Below are 16,546 nucleotides of genomic sequence, written 5' to 3' on the forward strand. Positions count from 1 at the left end.
CCCTGGATTATTTCCTTCAGACAAGCGGAAGGACACTGCTTTTAGCACCTTGCTTGCTGGAGAGAATTGAGCATTTGGTTTTATCAGCCACTGGCATGGTAATGAAGCTATTTCTATTGAAATAGCCTCATTACTATTCATTTTTGCTGGCTCCCAACCAAATCTTGAGTCAAGTTTCTATTTTTTTTTTCCAGGGGAAAAACACATACAACAAACAAAACAGGGTGTTGGTCTTTGCCATTGAATGAACTGATAGTAGTCAAATCTGGGTTCGGATTCACACAGGTTGAATTGGTCATCATTACCCTGATGCTACAATTTATTCTTCAACTTCTGTGATACCTAGCAACTTACTGGGCCTCCCCATTTCTTTTCATTTTGCCCCTCAAAGAGATGGCTTGTTAGGCTAAAGCATGGAAGGGTTTAGGTCACTCATATAAATGCAGAGCTAAACTAGAATTTGTATCCTTAGAGAAAGAAGTTGGAATAGCTGGCATTTATGTAGTGTTTTTTGATTTCTAAAGCACTTTGCCTGGGTTTTTTTATGTGATGCTAACAACAGTGTTGGGAGGAAGGTACTATTATTAACTGCCCCCCCCCCAATTTTACAGATGAGGCAACTGTGGCTCCAGGAAGTCATTTGCTTAATAAGTGTGTGAGGCAGTATTTGAACCCAAGTCTCTCTGACTTTCAAGCCCAGTACTCTGTTGACTACAGGATACTTTCTCCCCTGATACTAAATCATTCATGGACAGCATGGTGTTAGAGAAAAAAGTGGGACTGGGATATGGAGAGTTAGGTTCCTTTTCTGATTCTTCAAGTAATTAACTCTATGATAATCTCTTAGGACCTCAGTTTCCTCATCTCAGTTTCCTTGCACAGGATGATTTCTGATGGTCTTCCCAATTATCATTGTCGTTGTTGAGTTGTTTCAGTCAAGTCGGACTCTCCGTCACCCCGCTTGGGGTTTTCTTGGCATAGTTCCATTTAAATTCATTCATCTATTTCTTCAGTAAAAAAATTATTGATGCACTTGGCCAGGTACTGGGGAATTTCATATGAAAGAATGTATCATAAAATTCCTACCTTAGGAGAATATGAAGAATGGAATACACTTCCTGCCCTCAAAGAGCCTACATTTTCATTGGACAGACACAAGACTGAAACATGAAAATAGGAAAAAAAAACAGACAGCACATAATTCAAGATTAAATTGAATGAAACGAGTGCTGTATGGGCTCAGAAGAGGAAGATGACTGTGGGTTGTTGTGGCTGGGGAAAGTGTCATTGAGGTGGCGGTATTAGCAAATTGATTCCCCAGAATTCTCCAGTAGAATGAAAATGTTGTCAACCATAGGTCTTTTTTACCTTGACAATAAATATCTGGACAAATTTTGCCCACTAAAACTCACTCACAAAAGATTTCTTCTTTAAAATGAGCGAATATTTGTCAAACATATAAGGTTTGAAATCCATGCTGATAACTTTTCAGAAATTTTAGCTCAAAAACGAACATACAAATCTATTAAATTACTAATTTGCATGAGGATTTTGACTGATACCGTCAACAAACATTTATTTTAACTCAAACCAGGCTTCCGTGCTACTTACCAACCATCTCTACAGTATGCCAGTGACTGGTACCTCCTCTCCTCTCCCCCAGTTTCCCTTTATATGTTGTTTTGTCTGGTTCAGAGAAATTAAACTGCACATGTAACTACTCCCAGGAAGTCAGGTGTATACTGATATAGCCTAACCACCAGATGACCTATATATCTTAGGGACTATGCAATTTTATAATGATGTTAGCTAAGGGAGCTGGAGGTTTTTACAAATGCCTCAGTTTGGGCAGGTCAGATAAGATTATACATAGGTATTGGTAGAATTCCTCTGGAATCAGAGGCTGTACTCATAGGCATTCATCAGTCACTAGCTATTTCAGTCTGCATGCTCTTGCTTCTCTGGGCAAAGGGGTCTACATCACCAATTTTTCTGGCTTTAAGGTCACTATGCCTTGGCTACATCTAAAATGTTAGAATTCAGCTTGACATTGATTTCACTTCAAGGTCAATCAATCAATCAATCAACATTTATTAAGCACATACTATGTGCCAGGCACTGTGTTAAGTGCTGGGTCATACTAGATACTTAGGGAGTAGACTACCAGCAATAGGATTTGACCTGGTCCATGAAGCGTGGGGAGGATTTAGATAACCTGGAATGAATGTACATGGAATAGTTGGTCCAATTCAAATAGGCTGCTGTATGCTGGATCTTGAATTACCATTTTTCAGTTCCTGCTCTCATTCTGGTACATGCTATGTGTGGACTATGGAGCAGCACAAGCTATGACCCTGGACCGACAGAGACATCTGGTATCTCCTGCTTACCAAAACAACAGCATGAGGTGAAAGAGACCCAAGACCCAGTACCACAGCTGTTACATTGGCACTGCCCCTTCCATCTTTACTTGGCCTCTCTGCCTGCCCTCACATCAGTCACTTTTATTGCCTTCTCCATTTATCACCAGATATGAACTGGTGCCCATGGTACCAGCCCCATTCCTACTATCTAGATATAGAGTCCTCTAAACACTACTGAATGCTGGGGCAACCAGGCTCTATTCAGTTCAGTTGTTCTCTTCATTCCCAGGGAACAATGGAAACTCCCCTATTATACCTACACAATGAGTCCAATTTCCTGCACCTTTTGGAGACTTACTTAGAACAGGACTGTCTGCTAAGTACAGCACTTTGTTTTTGTCATGGTAAGTTTGACTCACTGGATTTTTGGGTCTTTTCCAATTCTCCTGCAGGTGTGTACACCTAGTCAGCGGCAGCTCTTTTACTCATTTTAAAATGTTTTATTGATGCTCTTTAATTTTGTACAACACCATCACTTCCTGATAACTTTCTCCTCCCCCAGTAGAACTGCCCCCTGCAACAAATAAATACAATCAAACAGAACCAATCAATACTTTGGCATATCCAAAAATATATGCTTAATGTCACATCTATAATTCATTATCTCACTACTAGCTGGAGAAGGAAAGGGCAAACCACTCCAGTATCTTTGCCAAGAAAACCCCAAGTGAGGTCACAAAGAGTTAGACACAACTGAAAAATGACTTAACATCTCACTACCAAGAGGCAGGAAGAATGATTTACCATCAGCCGTCATCTGAGGTCATCATTGGTTACTACATTGATCAGAATTCTGAAATCTTATGTTGTTATTTTCCTTTACATTATTGTGGTCATCACATAAATTAGTTTCCCATGAGTCTTCTCAAGTTTCTCTGAATTCTTCATATCTGTCATTTCTTAAGGCACAATAATATTCCATTTGATTCATATTCATATTTTTTTGGCCATTCCTTGCTCAGCAGATACCTATTTTCTTCCAGTTCTATGACAAAAGATGTTATAAACATTCCCATAATTTCCTATGGGTTCTTTCCTTCTGTCTTTGATCTCCTTGAGGTATGCTAGTAGTGGTATAGCTACGCCAAAAGGCATGTATGGCAATGACATCTCTTTTAGAGTGAACCGTGTGCTTAAACGGACTGCATGGAATCACCTACACGTGATGACAATTTGATTGCAGTCAGTTCTCTAGCCTTCAGGAAGCACCAGTGAAAGACCTTAGAGAATTGTTGACATTTTATGGGTGACATTAAACGTTTTTCAGTAGGAGTCAATGAGAATCAATGATTGAGGCCATCAGCAGTCAAATGTAAGCCCCAAGAAGGCAAGGGCTGTTTTTGTCTTTGTACTTCTAACACCCACTATAGTACCTTTTACAAAGTAAGAGCTTAATAGATGTTTGAGGTATTGTCAAACTGAATTGACCATCCATTATATGCATGACACTCTACTTTGCCTATGCATTCCCACTGAGCAATGGCATTTAGCAAAATCATTATGGCTTCCATCTGGTGCCAGTAGAGGCAACTTTATCCATGGCCTCACCTATGTTGGGTAGTAGTGTTTGTGAGCCCTCAATGTTTCTTCGTGAAACTAGACCGAGAGTCTACTGAAGTAGTTGCACATGCTCTTAGTTCTCCAAGATGACAATAGCCATAAGGAAGCAGGGCCCACACTGGCATGAGCCTAGACAAGCTCAATAATGGAGCCTTGTAAAAGCTTTCATTAACTTTGGTTGGGTCACCATCAAATAAAAATGACATGAACTGACCTCTCATCTTCATGCCTTGGGTCAAGTGTGTTTACTTCAGAATAAACATATTTCAGGCCTTTAAATGCTCAACTTTATTTTTGTTCCAATAAAAGTGGCCAGAAATGACCTGTTATCTTTCTCAAGTCAAGTCCTGCTAGACCAGATGGTTTTCTTTATTCATTAAACAACTAAGTGTTATTTAAAGCTTTAACTGAAGGGCCTTTAGAAAGAGCTCAGTACTCATGAAGACATTTTTCCCCTGGTGCAGCAAGATCAGGAAATACCAGGCTATTTTTTTCTGCTTGTTTAGAAGCTTTCCAATAGCACAAAGAAAAAGTTCCCCTGGTCTAGAGATTTAGGACCACAAAAGAACTTCGTTCCTTATAGAAACTCATTGGATAGATCACCATTGTTATGTGGATTCAGATATTCATTGTATTATTGCAATCATATATACATAACTCCATGAAGTAATAACATAGTTGATCTAGGAAGCCCTCCAACCCCTGTGTATAATAGAGGGGTCCCATTGTACTTAATCTCCTCAATTGATTTTAGTTTCAGAGCACCTGAGAGTGACTCTGATTTGGCCCCTACAGGTAGATGACAGATTTAGAAAAATGCCTTCAGGGCCTTAACTAAGTTGTCAGCATCTCCCCAGCTTTGTTGAACTTGAGAGGCCTGGCAGCTTGTTGGCATACTTTAGAGTCTCATGGGCTGGTTGTAGGTATTTTCATGATGAAAAGCATATAAATCTGGTGTCTGAAAGCTGGTAGAGATTTGGAAAAAAGACTTAAATGTCTATAAATTTTTGGAGTTGGAAGCCACCTTAGAGATTATCTAGTGATTATGGAAAAATACAGAGAGAGAAGAGAAGATAGGAGAGGAGAGAAGAGGAAGAGAGAACTAAGTAACAACTGTGAGAGGAGACAGCAAGGTGGAAAAGTAAAGCCTAGTGCATTTCAGCTTTGTATCTCATCAGTGTCCACTAATATGGGTCTGCTTTGTTCAATTAACTCAATTCCTTTCAACCCAAGCATTTATTAAGCATCTACTGTGTGCCAGTCACTGTGCCAGGTGACAGGAACACAAAAACAGAGCAGTTTCTGCCTTTAAGTGGCTTACCTTCTACCAAGGGTAATAACATTGTCAATGCTAAGGAAATACAGATTACATACCAAATAAATATAAAATAATAATTTCAAAGGTGGGAAGTGGAACAAAAAATCCAGGGGAATCAAGAAGACCTTCTTGTAGAAATTAATCCTTGAAAGGAGTTAGGAATTCCAAATGGCAGGAGTAAGGATGGAGAACATTCTAGAGATGGGGATCAGCCTGTTCAAAGTCAAGGAAGCAGAAGATGGCAATGACATGTACAGGGGACTAGAAGTAGTGTAGAGAGTCTTAGAGAGAATAATGTGAAATCAGTCAGAAAAATAGTCTAGAGTCAGTTTTTAAATACTTTAAATGTCAAACAGGAAAGTTTATATATGGTCAGAAAAGCAATAGATAGGCACTGAAGCTTCATGAGCAGGGGAGTGATCTGGTCAATCCTATGCTTTAAGCCAGATATTAGGCTCTCGGGATATAAAGGGGTTATATGGACGAGACTGTAACTCTTAAAGATCTTACAATCTAATTAGAGGCAATTATATTAATATAATATGGAATGTATTACAAGTATAACTCACATGTGAGTGGAGTTTACAGGCCCTTCTCTTCTGGAAGATAGACTAGGCTTAATCTTGAAAAATCTCTATTAAAAATCAATATAATATCTACGATTCATTACCATTACTTGGAAAATTCTTCCTTGGAATATAAGAATATGTTTTGTTTCTCTCATGTTGTGTCCTCCCTAGCCCCTGAGAGCATCAGGCTTCCAAAACATTAACATAAAAAGGATTTATAAAAGGTAATAAAGAAAGGAGAAAACAGCAGTTATGGTACCCCATCCAGTAAGTTCCATTTCCCATTTAACTTTCACCAAAGTTGAGTCCAGTTTGAACAAACTCACAGTAAGAGTTAGTGAAGTCACTCCATCTTGTGGGGAAACATGTCCCATCCTGCTACAAGTGTAGTTCTCCCATCTCTGGTGTAAATATAGTCAGTGCCTCTGGTCCATTGCTAGGGCTACCGAGGTTCCTTTGCTACAGGGTTGCAACTCTCACACTCACCCTCATCCTCTTTCTGTGTGGTAGAGTCAATACCAGGCTTCTGCAGCACCTGGATGAGTTTTCACTTGGTCACCATGGTTAGCATGGTCACCACGATCCCAGGCTCCCAGGCTCAGAAGCTAGGAGTCATTCTGGATTCCTCACTATCTCTCCCTCCATATCCAAGATCTGTGGATTTCACCTTTGCCACATATCTTGAAGACTTCCCCTTCCCTCCTCTGACATAGCCACCACCTTGGTATGGGCCCTTTTACCTCGTATCTGGATAACTACAATAGCCTGAGAGTGAGTCTGCCTGCCTCATGTTTTCCCCACTCCAATCCATCCTTTATTCAGCCACTAAAGTGATTTTCCTAAAGTGATAATAATAATAATAATGATAATACTAGCTAACACATATAATGCCTATTATGTGTTAAATACTTTAAAAATATTATATCATTTGACTCTCACAACAGTCCTAGGAGGGAAGTACTATTATTATCCCCATTTTACAGTTGAGGAAACTGAGGCAAGCAGAGGTTGAATGACTTGCCCAAGGTCACACAGCTATGGTTTCCTCGGTTGGATTTTGAACTCAGATGTTCTTGACTCCAGGCCGAGTATTCTATCCACTGAGCCAGCTAGCAGTATGCAGGTTCAATCACGTTACCACCATATTCAATGAACTCCAGTGGCTCCGTAACTAAGATCAAATATAAAATCTTCTGTTTGGTGTTAAAAGTCCTTCCTAACCTAGTCCCCTCCTACATTTCCAGTCTTGTTACACCTTACTCCCTGTCCTGTACTCTTTGATACATAACAGTGGCCCCCTGGCTGTTCCATCTCTTGGCTCAGGGCCTTTTCTCTGACTGTCCCCCAGGCCTGGAATGCTCTCTCTCTCCCCTTATCTCTACCTCCTCTGAGCTTCTCTGTCTTCCTAAAAGCCTCAACTAAAATCCCAGCTTCTACAGGAAGTCTTTCCTAATCTGCCTTCCCTCTGTTGCTTATTTCCTATTTATCCTGTACACAGCTTGTTTATATGGAGTTGTTTACATGTCATCTCCCCCATTAGTTGTGAGTTCATTGAGGGCAGGGACTGTCTTTTGCCTTTTTCTGTATCCCCAGAATTTAGCACAGAATCTAACAGTATAGTAGGCACTTGATAAATGTTTATTGACTGACTTACTGATGTTGCTTCCTCATGACTGCCCCAACCCAGAAGGTCCTCTCCGGCTTCTATGAAGGTGTCTCCCCTCTTCTCCATCCATCCTATGCAGGAGAGGGGAGAAGGTTCCTAGAATCTATTTGGAATTGCTTTGGTCCTGTAACCATGGGTCCTTTTGGCACATGGCCATGATGCAAGGATACTCAGAGCAGTGCCTAGTATTCTGAAGGATCAGGAAAATACATCAGCCTGTTTGAAATGGGTGGATAATCTCTTAGCTTTTCTATGAATTCTATAGAAACACTCCTTGCTCCCCAAACCTCCAAATTAGCAATTTGGGAATGGATAGTTAGAATGAATGTTTCTAGAGAATTGATTCAGTGAACGAGATGTCAGACCATTGCAAAGAGACCATTGGAAACATAACTCAAGTTAGTGTTTAAGACTTTTCTTTATTTCCTTCCTAAAAACTGTGTTTCCTTTTGAATATTTTGACTCTAAGACAGTCTGCATGAACAAAGGGAGGATGCTTGTTATTGGGGGTTGTACCAGAGCCTGGCATTCCAGAAGGTATTTGTTTTCTTTGTCTGGCCATGATGAAACTTAGCCAGTCAGCCTACTTTTATTAATATGGTCCATTGGAGGCAGTAAGTGTGTTATAGTGAGATGATTACTGGATGTAGACTCTGGAGGCCTGGGTTCAAGTGTTACCTCCATCACTTATTAGTTGTATGAATATGGATAAATTAATTAACTTGGAGCCTATTTCTTCATCTGTAAAATGGGGATAACAATACTGAGGCAGTTAGCTAGCACAATGAATAGAGCCCTGCATCCAGAGGTAGGAAAACCTGAGTTCAAATCTCACATTAGACACTTGCTAGCTGTGTAACCCTGGGCAAATCAGTTAACCTCTGTCGATCTCTATTTCTTCATCTGTAAAATGGGAATAATAATAGCATCTACCTTCCAGGATTATTATGAGGATGAAATGAGATAATTTTTGTAAAAGGATTTACAGACTTTAAAGTACCAGTTGAATGTTACAACAACAACAACAATTATTATTATTACTTGCACAGTATACAGGGCTGTTGTGAGGAAAGTACTTTGTAAACTACGTAATTGTTAGCTATTATAATTATTGTAGATGGTGAGCTCCTAGGGGCCATGTATGGTGAAATGGGCATATGGGTGGGATTTGTGATCCAAAGCGGGAATGGCCAGGTCAGGAAATGAGAGTGGCTGGAGATGCCCTACATCTTCTCGCCTTCCAGCTGGGGCTGCCCTTGGGAGCTGTCCAGTTTCAACTCATTCTCTTAGATAGAAGCTCTCCCTCCCTCCTCCTCCCTCCTCTTTCCTCCCTGATCTCTGCTCCCTCCTCCCTTCTGTACAGTTCTTCTCTTTCTCCTTTCACTCCAGTCTGGAGTAGGCCAGCTGGGGAATAGACGAAGGGAAAAAAGTAATTGAACTGCTTAAGAAGAATTGTTTAGGGGGAGGGTCAAAAGGAGAACAATTAAGAGCGATGTGATAAAACTGAGTGGAGAAGAATTTAGTATGAATATAATGATCAATTTCCTAATAATTAGGTCTCTTAGACGGCAGAATAGTTCCCCAAGAGGCAATGGTGGGAACCCCATTGCTTGGTCATTTATAATTAGACTGGAGAAAGCACACTTGGAAAATCCTGCAGAGCCAAGTGGCACACGGGGAGGGGGATGGGCGCTGTGACCTAGTGGAGCTCTGCTGTCTCTAATTTCTGTGATTCATTGATGAGTGCATAATTCACTGATTAGTTAGGCATCCAAACTTTAAGGAGTTTATTGGCTTCTCACCTCACCTATGGCCCCTTTAAATTGACCAGATATGTTATCTTCAAAGGGAATAAATGAGCAGGAGACTGACCCAGGCCAGGCCAGGTCTTTCTCTTTTTCACCAGACATGTTTAAACACAAAAATGGATATGATTATCTGTTGGATGGAGATATTGGAATGTAAGAGTGGAAAACATGAAGAGAGATAGAGGATAAAACATTTATTAAACACTTACTGTTTGCCAGGAAGTATGCTAAGTGCTGGGAATACAAAAATGAGAAAACAAGATGGTACCTACTCTCCAGGAGTTTACATTCTAGTAGGGGAAGACAAAACATCAAGAGCAGATGTAAGGATGGTCGGAGGAGGAAAAGTTAGGTGAGCCTGGTCAAGGCAGGGAGCAGACCAGAGAACGAGTAGGAAGTGAAGTTAGCAGTAAGATACTGAGATTCTGTGAGTTGGTCTCAGGGTGAACTCATCCTTAGGTAGACCAGGCAGCTGGTGGGGAGGGGAGCAGACCAGAGAATAAGTTGAAAGTGTTGTGATTTCATTCCATCTAATGGACATGGGCAGGGCCAGGTGCTTTTTTTTAGGTGAGAGGGATTTATCCCTAAAACTTGATCATCAAAATTCATCACCAAAACCCAACTTCTGCCACTGTGACTCAGCTGTCTTCTCAAGTTGGAACTTTATCCAGTGCCTGGGGTCTCGTCACACTGGAATATCCCTATGCCATGGTTACCTCTTCTCTCATTGGGACATCTTTTCAGGGCCTTCATTTAGGGGTTGGGCCCAGACAGCTATGCTTCTGACTCTCTGCACCATGGCCCTGAGGGTACCTCTCTCCTCTTTTCCCCTTTGCCCACACTGTCCTAGCTCCCTTTTATGTTTTCTCCCATTAGAGTGTAAGCTCCCGGAGGGCAGACACTGTCCTTCTTTGTGCTTGTATTTGTATCTCTAACATTTAACACAGTGTCTGGCACATAGGTGCTTAATAAATGCTTGTTGCTGTAATCCTTGTTGCCTTAAATTAGAAACATTTTGGCAGGAAATGCTCTTCTTGGGAATGATCGGGTTTGTTGGACATTGAGTGTTATGTAGATTTCAGACTAATTGGAATGAGAACCTGAATGTTGCCTAAGATACATTCTGATATCTGAACAAACAAATGCAAACCCACTTAGCATGACTGCTTAAGGCTGACACTCTTTTTGGAGTGAGGAAATCAGCTTTCCTTGGAGCTGTGCCTGATGCTTGGCTTTTTCTTCTCAGACCAGTTCTTCCTCCACCTTGTGTAGGTGCTACATAATGAAGTGAGACTACCTTATCTGTTCATAACTTTGACCTTGATATGGGCTTTGGCACATCCAATGTCATTTGCCTCTCCACCCTCCAGGGTCTCGGGTCCTGTTGCCACTGGTTTTGTCAAAAGGTCACTTGAGTACTCATAGAGCTGTCCCTTGGAAAGTGTCACTCACTGGGATACTTTGCTTCCCTCTCTTTGTCTTTTGAAGCATCATCAAACACCATTCTCCTTTTTCTACTCTCCCTTTCTTCCTTTCTCCCCTCTTCCTCTCCCACCTTGCCCAAGAAAATCTAAGTTGAGTGAATGTGTGAGTATTGCAGGTCAGGTCCTGGGGACATAGGAGGTAACCCCCCTCCCCCCACTCCCATAGCACCCACTCTGATCATACTTTCTTTTTGTGGGTCTCCTTAGGGAAGGGGTAGGAAACCTGCAGCCTCAAGGCCACATGTGGCCCTCTAGATCCTCAAGTGCAGCCATTTGACTGAATCCAAACTTTACAGAACAAATCCCTTTAATAAAAGGATTTGTTCCATAAAACTTGGACTCAGTCAAAAGGTCACACTCAAGGACTAGAAGGTCACATGTGGCCTCCAGGCTGCAGGTTCCCTATCCCTGCCTTAGGGGGACACATGGACATTTGCTTAATTAGCCTATTGGGATTGCCTGCTGTTTGGACCCTTATTGCATAATCACAGAAGGTAGGAACTGGGAAGGGTAGAAAAAGTTGTTTAGCCCAACTCATACGTGAACAAGTACCCTTCCGGTAAGACTTCCCACAAATCATCATCCAGCAACTGCTTGAAGACCTCTGCTAAGGAGAAGACCTCTGCTGCCTGAGAGGAAGCTAAATGGCTAAATGGACAGAGCATTGGACTTAGAGCCAGGAAGACCTGAGTTAAAATTCTACCTCAGGTACTCACTAGCTATGTGACGCTAGGCAAATCACATAATCATGTCTACTTCAGTTTCCTCATTGATAAAATAGAGATAAAATAGAGCATCTTCCTCCAGTGTTGTGAAGATAAGAGGAGATAATATTTGTAAAACTCTTTGCAGACTTAAAGTACTATATAAATGCTCACTATCATTATTATTATTTGCTCCTGAAGTAGTTGGTTCCCATTTTGGATATCTCTACTTGGTAGGAAATTGTTGCTAACTTAGACCAAGTCAAAAATATGCCTCCCTACAGTTGCATCCACGGTTCCTTTTTCTACTCTCTGAGGCCAGATAGAATATGTGTAATTCTTCATCATGAGGACCCTTAAAATGCTTGAAGATGGCTATCCAGTGTACCTCCAAGTCCCATCTTCTCTGAGTTAAACATTCCCAGTTTCTTTGGTCCTTTCTCTGAACCTTTTGAAATCCGCTCTCCCCAAACCTAGGGGACATGTGCCTGGCTTTCATCTCTCCTCTATCTCAGGCTCCATGATGGAGTGATCACTTGGCCCCAAGGCTCCTGTCATTTCTACTTCAGTGGCTAGTTCTCCTTGTTTGTCAGAATCAGGTCCAGAACGACACTTCCCCTTGTCATTTCCTTCTTGTTTGAAAGGATGGAATTATTATTAAAGCAAGTCACAAATTCATCTGCTGCCCTGATTTTGTCCGACATTGGTGGTGGTGGTGGGGAGCAGCAATGGTGCAATCTCTAAGAAACACAGTCTGGAATTATGAGAGTTTGCTCAGTTGGTTTAGCCAGTGATGCCCACCCTAAAGCCTTCTTATGCCTGTCAATTTTTTTTTGGGGGGGGAGGATCACTGTTCCTACTCTTTTGCTTTATAAACTTTTAAGTAATAGTGGGTAGATCATTGGAGTTGGATCCAGGAATATGTGAATTCAAATCCCACCTTAGACACTCAGCTGAGCAAAGCTTAAACTTTCTCAGACTAGTTTTCCTCATGTGCAAAATGGTAGTAATGATAATAGCACCTACCTGACAGGGTTGTTGTGAGCATTAAATTAAATAGCATAGGTAAAGTGCAAACCTTAAAGTGTTACATAAGTGGTAGTGATTATATGCCCATATATATCATATGTATTTACATACATAGTGGTGGTGGCTATTATTATTATTCCACCTCTCCCATCTAATTGAGAGTAAAATATGTTGTTTGTTAGTATATTACAAACTCTATTCTCGTGTTGCTGCTAAGACTTTTGTGAGACGAGAGAGCAGCTCTTTGGTTTCTTCTGAAAGGTGCCTGGGAACATGGTCACCTTTATAATTATTATTTTTTTTAGATATGTAAAACCTCTTTCTTTCATTTAGTCTTTCTTCTGCCTATCATCACCAGATGAGTGAGTAGCCAGCTGAATATAGTTTTTGCAGTCTCTCCCTGAGAAACCTTGACCTAATCTATCATATTCTCCAAGTCCTAGCCTGGAGATCAATAAAGAGAACTCAGCTGTGTCTCCTTCCAGTTCCTTGGAATTTGGGATGTTTTTGACAAATGTAAAGGCCATGACTTTAAAGTGTCCTCAAACAGACACACATGGACTCTCCCTCAGCCCTCAAGGGCTCTGAGATGTATCTAGCTCCGCTTGACTCTGACTCAGAAGAAGGGCTGAGAGACTTATTTATTCCCTGTGTTGATATTTGGATTTTTTCTTTTATTTTTCAATTTCAAATGCCTTTTCATCTTGTTTTCACCTTTCCATATGGCCCAGATTGAAATGGTGTTAAATACTTCTATCTGGGGTGTCCTGGCTTTGGCTCTCAGCCACATACCCTCTGGGCTTATGGTTTCACCCCCAAATGGTCATTTGGAAAAAGCCACAATTCTTCCTCTCAGTAAATATACTTGTCAGAGATTTTTCTTTCAAGGTCTTACAGGGTATGGATTCTCTCCCTCCTCCACCCTCATCCCCACCCACACTGCAACATTTTTTTTTAAAGTTTTTGAATGCCTCTATGAAGCTGGATTCTAGGTCCGTTTCAAGGCGGGTAGAGAGGGTTTTGATGCTAATTGAAGGAGTGTGTATTATACTGGGGTGCCTGATGGTGATGCAGATTTAGAGGATTGCTGGGAATCTTAGATTAAATACCATTAAAGCCAACTTCTCATACCCCTGCTGTTCAACATTCACGTGGGGAGAGCTGAAATCGGATGTGCTGGATTCTTTGTTCGTGAAAACCATATGGAAAAATGGCACAGCAATAAGTCTATAATCAGGGCTTACAACATATGGCCTTTTGGATGCCAAGAGTGATCCTTCTTTACCCCCAAGGCAGTATGCTCAATTTGGTTTTTTCATTGTAAAGAAACTGAGGTAGAGGGTCAGGGCCTTCCTTCCGGACAGATACAGAGGGTGTACTATTGGGAGTTTCCAGGATGCTGGTTACACATGTTATTTCGTCTGAACTTCACAATAGCCCCGTGATGGATGGAAGGCTGGTATTTCTCTCATTTCCAGAGGATGATACTGAAATGGAGGGGTTAAGTGATTGCCTGAGGTCATACAGCAACAGGTTGGTAGCAGAGTCAGGACTAGACTCCAGGCCTTCCGACTTCTGTCCCAGACTCTTACTTACTTATGTGCTGCTACCTTATATATCATCATAATGTCGTGACAATCCACTAGTATCTTTCAGATACTTCAAAAGAGGTCTCTTTCAAAGTTCATGATGGTGATCTAACACAATTGCTAATTTCTTGCTGTCCATGAAAATTGGTTGAAATTGTTTTTCTTATTTTCTTCCAGATGGGAAAAAAAAAACAGAGGGGATATTTGTTTTGAGGAAGTTAGGGAAGTTGGGAATTGAAGATAGGATCATAGAATCATTGATTTAGAACTGGGAGAAAACTCAGAGATTATTTCTTCTACTTCTTCTTCTTCTTTTTTTTTTTTAGAGATTATTTATTCTAGTCATCTATTACAACCTTATCAAGACCATGGTAGTGCCTTTATTTTGTAGATGAGAAACTGAGTCCCAAAGAGGTGATATGACTTCTTTAACCCCTTTTCTCTATTTACACTACCACTACCATAACTGAAGTTCTTACCTGTCATCTGAACTGCTAAAACAACCTCCTTATTCATCTCCCTACAACACTTCCAGTCTCTCTCCTCTCCTACCAGTACTCTACAAAGTGAACCAAATAATCTGTCAAAAACACAAGTCTTACAACTCCCTTGCTCAAAAAAACTCAATGGCTCCCTAGTGATTATAAATAAAATACCAACTGCTCAGTTTGGCATTTAAATTTACACCTGTTAGACATTTAATAAATGCTTGGTGAATGGCACAAAGTCACACACATAGCATATATATTTAATTAAATTAATATTTTAAATATATGTTAATATATAAATATATATTCAATTAAATTTTAAAATACTTGGGAATTGAACCTAAGTCCTCTGCCTCCAGGTCCAGTTACCTCCCCTCCACTTGCTTAGAACTTGTCCAGGGATACACATTCTGCCTCCAGTTTTGGAGCTGGACTAATATGTACTTTATTTCTCCTCTTACTTTTGAAAACATATTATGGCCATAGTTAGGAGACACATCTGTGTGTGAGATGCTCTCTAATTTGCAAGCTTTAAGGAAGGAGGGGGAAAAAAAGGAAAGAAATTGTCATCCACCCCCCAAAAAGAAATGTTCTTTGTTTTCTGACCTCTTATCCTTTTCCTCATTTTCCTACCTGATTCTTCCTTTGTCTCTTTTTCTGCTCTCAATTCTTTTTACTCCCTTAAGTAATCAAAGTTTTTGCACGCTTCAGGATACCAATCCCTCCATTGTCCATCCCTCTCCCAGTCAAAATTTTGAACACAAACCCTCTAAAGGAGGGGTAGGGAACCTGCAATCTTGATGCCATAAGTGGCCCTTAGGTCCTCAAGTTCAGCCCTTTGACTTAATCCAAACTTCATAGAACAAATCTCCTGCTCTAAAATAATTGTTTTATCACTCCCCTACACAATTCCATCCACCTCTCTATTTATCCACCCACCCATCCCTTTATCAACCTATCTATTTATCCATCCATCCATCCATCCATCCTCCATCCATCCATTTATTCATCCTTCTAAGCAATCAATCAACAACACTTATGAAGTAGGTAATAGACACTGTGGGGCTATTAATACAGAAGTATAAGACATGATCCCCGCCCTCAAGGAATTTACAGTCTGGTAGATGAGCCATATACAGACACAAAAAACTCAATAGTGAACAATAAAAGAACTCCTGTCATTAAATGCAAATTTTGCTCCTCTTTTCCCTCTGCTCCCCTTTCCAGCTCCATAGAAAAGAAAAGAATCAATCAATTAAGGTATACTGGGCATGTTTACTGAGTTCTTTTGGGGATGCTAGGTACTTCACATGTATAAATGAGGTGGAAGGCATTGACCTTGTCCTTCAAGACCTTCCAATCTGGTTAAAGGCTCATGATTCTGTGAGTGGCATCAAGGAGAAGGGTGATCTTTAGAGCTGATTCCTGTTTACATGTCAGGATGGGCTATTTTTTGTGGTGGGGTCTGAGAGGATTCTTCAAGGCATTTTCCCCAATCAGAAGTGGTTTACAAAATCCGGATATCCATTCAAATACATCCATACTTTGAAGTTACTCCCCTCTTCCCCAACACCCCCCCCCAAAAAAGAAAAAAAGAGCAAACATCTTTAGCAAATACTAATTTCTTGATCATTGATTGTGTAACATTGAATAATTTGGGACCAGGAATTCAATTCCTTTTCATCTCTTTTAATTTAATTCAATTCAAACATTTATTTAGGGTACACTTATACAAGACCCCTGGATTAGATGCAAGGACTTCAGCAGTTTCAGCATGGTGAATAGAGTATCAGACCTGGAGTCAGGAAGATAGAAATCCAAATCCTGCCTCAGATGCTTACTAGTTGGGGAACCTTCTGTCGCTTAGGAAGTCACTCAGTCTTCCTGGGCCTCAGCTTCCTCACTTGT

The sequence above is a fragment of the Vombatus ursinus genome, unplaced genomic scaffold (assembly GCF_900497805.2).
Source record: "Vombatus ursinus unplaced genomic scaffold, bare-nosed wombat genome assembly UNPS02014778.1, whole genome shotgun sequence".
NCBI lineage: Eukaryota > Metazoa > Chordata > Mammalia > Diprotodontia > Vombatidae > Vombatus > Vombatus ursinus.